This window comes from Desmodus rotundus, chromosome 5 (genome assembly GCF_022682495.2).
Source record: "Desmodus rotundus isolate HL8 chromosome 5, HLdesRot8A.1, whole genome shotgun sequence".
Classification (NCBI taxonomy): domain Eukaryota; kingdom Metazoa; phylum Chordata; class Mammalia; order Chiroptera; family Phyllostomidae; genus Desmodus; species Desmodus rotundus.
The window spans coordinates 167,371,916-167,377,927 of NC_071391.1; the positions used below are offsets into that span (position 1 = coordinate 167,371,916).

At 42.4% G+C, this 6,012-nt stretch overlaps 1 pseudogene; it reads left to right on the top strand.

Annotated features, from left to right (window-relative positions):
- Positions 1 to 4,229: 4,229 nt before the first annotated feature.
- LOC128781151 (U4 spliceosomal RNA) lies at positions 4,230 to 4,297 on the top strand (annotated as a pseudogene).
- Positions 4,298 to 6,012: the final 1,715 nt, after the last annotated feature.

Genomic DNA, 6,012 nt, shown 5'->3' on the forward strand with positions numbered 1-6,012 from the left:
AGTATGTTTAGCATCATTCAGTTCAAACCATTTTGTAACTCACATGGTGGTTCATTTTGGAGGTTCTGTAGGAGTCTATTTCAGAAGTACCAAGCAGGAGAACTTTCCAGTCACCCATTTTCAGTGAACTCTAGCTTTAGTGCTGCGAGAGCAAAACACATACTGTAATTGATTTCAATGGTGCAATTCTGGTTGAAGCTGTCTTTATACCGGGTTTGCCCAAAAGTAAGTACGGCCCCCACCACCCTTCTGCCATCCTGCCCCTTCATGTGACTCTGGATTGCATACTTGTTTTTAACTTCATGTGAAACTGTTTTGTTGGAGTGTATCACGACAGATGTCATACCAGCATGCGTTTCAATAAAAAACTCATCAAAACCGTTGAGTGATGTTGTGGCCATTTTCATCCTGAAGATGGGTGAACATAAGGAACAGTTTTGGCACATGAGGCTTTGTCATTTCAAGAAAGCTGAAAGCACATCTGGAATGCCCAAATAAAGACTTGTAGTGTGTATGGAGAAGGCTCCCTTAGGTGATGAAATGTGTCGAAGTGATTTGCCAAGTTTCACGCCCAAGATTTCTTGCACAGAGGTGCCCCACGGGCATGGCAGACCATTAGCAGTTCACGGCCATCGAGTCCAGACCTTACCTGAGGACAGACCAGGTTATGCCATGTGGGAGACAGGTGACATACTCAAAGTATCCAGACTGAGCACTGAAAATCATTTGCACCTGCATGATTATGTGAATCGCTTTGAAGTTTGGGTTCCACACATATTGAAGGGATGAGGGGGGACTTTCTGAACCTCATTCCCACATGCGGTTTTCTAGTGAAACCTAAGGAAACTGTTCTGCTTGCAAGCAAATGGCTAGGGGCGTATGAACTGTTAAACTTTGAGAATAATATGGAACAGGAGAGATAGTGTGCAAATGAAGGAACTACCACCAGCAGCTCCTCCACAGGGCGGTCTTCATCCAGAGCAGGTGATGTTGCCTATGTGGTGATAACAGAGCAAGTTCTGTAGGAGGTGCTTCTTGGGGTAATTCGCAACATGTGCTGCCCCATCACTGCAAGACCAACTGCATGCACTTCCTGTTGACAGAGTCGAAGGAGAAGACGGGGAAGCTTCAGGATGAGGTGGGAGCGCACGTTTCTGTTTGGTGACCAGTGAGAAATGGTTCCATCCTGGCCGCGCAGTCGTGATTCATTAGCAGTACTCACCAGAAATTGCACCTTTGCATGGCCATTTAGTTCAGTATTCCGAATTTCTCAGTGGAGAGAAATGTCCGTTCTGTGGAAGACTGCAGAAGGCATCTGGAAGAGCTGTGCTGCTAAAGGTAACAGTGCTGTGGGATGATGGAATGGGAAGTTGTCTGAAAGATGGCAGAGGCCAGTGGCAAGGAATGGCGATGACGTTGTGCAGTTATAATTTGGGAGGAAAATGAAAAGTGTGCCCGTCGTTGCATTTTACCGTAAACAGCTAAGGAACCTTTCAGCCAAGGCATTGGTGCGATACGCATTGTATCTGTCGGTTTCTGCTGCCGTCTTGTGGCTGTTTTGGGGAATGATTCCTTAGTGCATGTCAGCAGGAAAAGGGGTTGATTCCAGTGGGAATCCCTTTGACTTTTCATAGTAGTGTAATTTAGAAGCTCAGTTGAAGAAGTCTAAATGTCAGGATTGTGTAGTTACTTTGCAACCGGTCTCCAGATATCGGCGGAGGGAGCAATAAATGTATTTTCTGTGACGTTTTTTGGAACTGGCTTTGTAGCGTATTGGAGGCAGGTTTTTACAAGTGCCAAGTGTGCTTGAAAATCGTTTGTAATTTTCTTTTTCCATCGGAGGTTCTTTAAATAACATGGAGGTCAAATTTATTTGAAATTGTCCACGGAGAGGTAAAAAAAAGTAAAGTAAAATACAAGCGCTCTCATTTTATGTACGTGCCCACGAGGACATATCTACGGGCTCGTTTCCTCCACTTTGCCTGGACTTGGTTTACTATTTTAGGTTCCTCCCACAGGTGCAAAACTTGTGCATTTCCAGCTTCTGTGTCTGACCTGTGCATTCAAGGGTAAAGATTTCTTTCTCAAGTTTTCATACAGAGCATCTTTGCCATCAGTCTTGTCGAGTTATTTTGTTTTTTACATTTATGTATTTACTTACTTTGATTTTTTAAAAAAAGTTTTTATTGATTATGCTATTACAGTTTCCCCAATTTCCCCCCCTTTCCCCCCTCCTCCCTACACCCCTTACCTTCCAGCATTCCTCCCTCCCCTTAATTCATGTCCACGTGTTGTACATATAAGTTCTTTGAGTTCTCTGTTTCCTATACCATTTTTCATCTCTCGCCATCTATTTTGTGCCTACTAATTATGCTGCTTCTTCTCTGTACCTTTGTCCCCCTATTCCTCCCCTCCCCCTCCCCACTGAAATCCCTCCATGTGAAGTCCATTTTTCTGATTCTGTTCCTGTTCTAGTTGTTTGCTTAGTTTTGGTTTTCTTTTCGGTTCAGTTGTTGATGTGAGTTTGTTGTCATTTCACTGTTCATAGTTGTGGATGTTCTTCAATTTCTTAGATAAGTCCTTTTAACATTTCATAGGATAAGGGCTTGGTGATGATGAACTCCTTTAACTCGACCTTATCTGGGAAGCACTTTATCTGCCCTTCCATTCTGAATGATAGCTTTGCTGTATAGACTCATCTTGGATGGAGGTCCTTGCCTGTCATGACTTTGAATACTTCTTTCCAGCCCCTTCTTGCCTGTAAGGTTTCTTTTGAGAAATCAGCTGATAGCATTATGGGCACCCATTTGTAGGTAAATCTCTCCTTTCAGTTGCTGCTTCTAAGATTATCTCTTTATCGTTAATGTTGGGTAACTTAATGATGATGTACCCAGGTGTGTGGTTTTACTATCATTCCATGCAAATTATTTTCTAAATCCAATTGTGATTTATTTTGGGGTGGTCATTTAGAAGTGTATTTCGTAATTTGTAAATGTAAGTACTTTCTAGTTATCTCTTGTTACTGATTTCTTGATTAATGGCAGTGAGAGCAAGAAATATGTGTGTGTATATATACACACACACACACACAAACACATTTCAGTCCTTTAAAATTTGTTGGAACTTACTTTATGTTACAATATGGTCAGTTTTTATAAACGTCTCCGTGGTCCTTGGAAAGCATCTGTAATCTGCAGTTTTGGGGTGTAGCGAAGGACTTGTGCACATTGAATGCAATTTGCTTCTCATGTTTTTTTAAAAATATTTTTTACTATTTTTTTGTGGGCTTCATTGGTTCTGAAACAGAGAGAGTTTTGGTAAATCTCCTACAATGATTATTAGTCTATTTTTCTTTGTAGCTCTGTTCTATTATAATTTTGAATTTATGTTATTTATTGAATAAAAATTTGAAAGTAACTGATAAATTGAACTTACTGATATGAAGTACTCCTTTTTATATGTAGTGGGGTTTTTGGGGTTTTTTTGCCTCCAAGTCTACTATATGTGATATCATTTTGATTTGGTTAATGTTCGTGTACTATATTTTCCCCATTCTTTCACTTTAGATCTCTTGGTATGTTTCAGATAGCTCTGTTTTATGTTAGTTATGAGTGGATGGTAAAATCAATTAAAGAATTGATCTTGGTGGAGGATGTCATGTAGGGGGCCCGATAATTTTCCCGTTCAGTGGTTCCAGCACCTTGTATTATATCACAAATATTTTCCCACATATGTAAGGAGATATTTTTATCATAGAAAATAACCACGGCACCTCACATCATCGCTGTCTCATTTATGCTCTTCTGTGTGTAGGTTTTCTGACTCTCTCCTGTAAGTGAGGTTCTCCCGCCTATGCATATCTTACATTTGTCCATTTTCATTTGCTAACCTGTGTCATACCTGTTGGATTATTAGACCAGCCCAAAGATGGTTGAGGTCACAGGAAAGATTGTTTCTCCACCAGGTAAGCAAGCAGTCAGGTGTTTAATATGAAGTGAATTTGGGGAGTACATGTACCTCACCATTTACTTAAGGAAGATGTAACAATTTAAGTAAAGTAACTTATTCTCAGAACAGAATGGTTATATCAGTGAAATATGGAAGAATGTTCTCATGTAGCTTGTGGATATACAACTTGTATTTGAAGTTTCAAAGGTGGCAATGAAGAGGGCTAACATTTTGCACTTGGCACGTTGATTTTAAACTGGCTGTTAAGGGAGGGAAGGGTGAGCTTTGCGCAGTGGCAGTATCGTAGCCAAAGAGGTTTATCTGAGGCGCGATTACTGCTAAAAGAAAGGGAAGACTGAGAAATTACTTAGGATTGTCATCTCATTTCTTCCTAAGAGGTTTAGTGGCCACAGTTTGGTTTAGGAAGAGAGCTTCAGCACCATCACCTCAGCTTCAGACAGTGACACTCCTAGCAAGAGCCTGTTGACCCTCTTACCGTCTCCTCGTGTCTTAAAGTTTTGGGAGTTGCCAAACAGAAATCAACCTGCCAGGTATGCTGGCTTTTTTCCTAAATTACCTGCATGTCCCCTATTTCACTGTTGAAATCTAAGACTCTGTTCTTCCATATTCCAAAATACCCTATATACCCAATATCACCTCAATTTATTTGGTATTCATTTGAATCTGAATTCCCCTTGTTGATGTATTAGACATTGAATACCTCCCATTAATCAGATTAATTTGATTTGATTGTCATCTTAGCTGTGAGAATGTAGAAGGTATGATAAAAAATAATTTTTTAATCCCCACAGGTTTGGTTATCCAGCCATGTGACATTCATGGCCGGGACAGTAACTTCTGGAAAGTGTAGTCTCTGAGAGATCATGGACATCTCCTGGCGAAAGTAAGCATTATTATTATTTTTTGCTCTGTCAGCCTTTTTGGTCTATTTCTGCAGGGCTTGGTATAATTTAGTAGTGCTGGGAGTTATTTTCTTCTCTTGTATACTTACATTGGCATGAAAACCTGTTTCTGAGGCCAGCTGCTTGGAGTTAGAGATTCAGGAATGTTTTTTATGGGCTCCTGGCTCTGTTTACATTGTGAGGACTTGGTTCTGCTCCTGCATCTGGCAACTGGGCTCCATTGTCCAGCCGTAACCCTGGAGTGTGGCTGTGGGGTCCTGGTTACAGATCTGGGTTCTGTTTCCTGGGTCTGTGGCCTGAGGTTGAATTTGTGTGTCTGGGATCTGGAGTCTCTTATGGTGTGGCTTCCTGTCCTGAGTTGGTGTTTGTTGTTGATGTTGGTGCAGCTCTGGCTGTAGGGTCTGATGTATGGAACCTGGTGTCCAGGGTTCTCTGTCAGTGTCTGGTGTCCAGTGTATGGCATTCAGGATCCATGATCTGACCTGGGTTGTAGGGACGGTTTTGGGATTGGGGCCGGGGTGTGGGGTTCAACTTTTGGTTCTGGGTCTGCTCCTGGGTCCAGGTTCTGTCCCCCCTCAGGCCTGTGTTCTGTCCTGAGTCTGTCTGTGGCATCTGGCATCTGTGAAGTGATGTTCATTGGCTTCAATTCAATGCCAGCAGGAGTTCCGGAGTTGGGGTGTGGGGAAGAAGGAAACGTTATGTAGTGCAAATAGCTCCGTTTTGAAAGTAATGGTTGTGAGCGCAGCAAGGCTGTTAGGAAGCTCGGTTGTTCCAGGTGAATCATAAGGCAGCACCTCTGTGGGTCAGCCCAGTGGTGCTGCTGCTTAGTTGTGAAAGCATCATGGTTGTGAGGGGGCCCTGAAGTGAGGCAGCCCCGGGGCAAGTTCCCCCTCACCCTGTGCTGCTCAGCGTTTCTCTGCTCTTTCTGGTCTGGTCCTGTCATTTCCTCTCTGCTCGGCTGCATTTGCAAACAAAGAAACGCACATTGGAAAAAGGGTCCCTCCTAGTGAGGAGATCGGGCTGGGTGAGCAGAGAAAAGGCCTCTGGTGTTGTCACCAGAGCTGTGTAGGTTATTTTTATTCTTAAATTATGCCAAGTTTTCCTCTTTTACCTCTCTCTCTCTCTCTCTCTTTACCCAAAC